This window comes from Gossypium arboreum, chromosome 6 (assembly GCF_025698485.1).
Source record: "Gossypium arboreum isolate Shixiya-1 chromosome 6, ASM2569848v2, whole genome shotgun sequence".
Taxonomy (NCBI): domain Eukaryota; kingdom Viridiplantae; phylum Streptophyta; class Magnoliopsida; order Malvales; family Malvaceae; genus Gossypium; species Gossypium arboreum.
This window is the reverse complement of record NC_069075.1, coordinates 131,775,823-131,776,458: the sequence shown is the minus strand read 5'-3', so window position 1 is coordinate 131,776,458 and position 636 is coordinate 131,775,823. Positions and strand designations below refer to the sequence as shown.

Genomic DNA, 636 nt, shown 5'->3' with positions numbered 1-636 from the left:
AAACTAAGGAATGATATCTCCTCTTTTGTGCAGATGGATCTAGAAACCCTGTATGATGCGTAAGAGAGATACAAGGGCCTATTAATAAGGTGCCCTCCCCATGGATTACCTCTATGGCTGCAGGTTCAGACTTTTTGCAATGGTGTGAACCCCTCAAAAAGACAACTCATCGAAGCAGCCACCGTGAACTTACAACAACAAAAAACCTGAAGAGACTTATGAATTTATTGAAGAGATGTCACTGAATAACTATCTGCGCCAAGTCATGAGAACAAAGCCGACAAAAGTAGCTAGTGTTTTCAACCTCGACGCAGTTACAATGCTATCTAACCAGGTAGAACTATTATATAAAAAGATTGACGGTTTGTGTGGTTCTACTCAGGTACATCCAGTGATGAGGTGTAATTCAAATAGAGGATGAGTACACACAGAATATCAATCCTTCAACCCTAGCACTGAGGATGAACAAGTTCAATATATGGGTAACAATAATTCTAGACCTCAAAATAACCCATACAGTAACACTTATATTGCAGGTTGGAGGAACCATCCCAACTTCTCATAGGGTGGCTAGGGAAATCAAAGGCTACAACCTCCCCCAGGTTTTCAACAACTACCTTACCAGTAGGAAAAGAA

At 40.7% G+C, this 636-nt stretch overlaps 1 non-coding gene across 1 annotated transcript; it reads right to left on the bottom strand.

The window, feature by feature from the left end:
• LOC128294757 (small nucleolar RNA R71) lies at nt 1-107 on the bottom strand. Its single transcript, XR_008285064.1, has one exon. It is a non-coding gene; the product is annotated as a small nucleolar RNA R71 (small nucleolar RNA).
• Between the last annotated feature and the right edge of the window lie 529 nt (nt 108-636).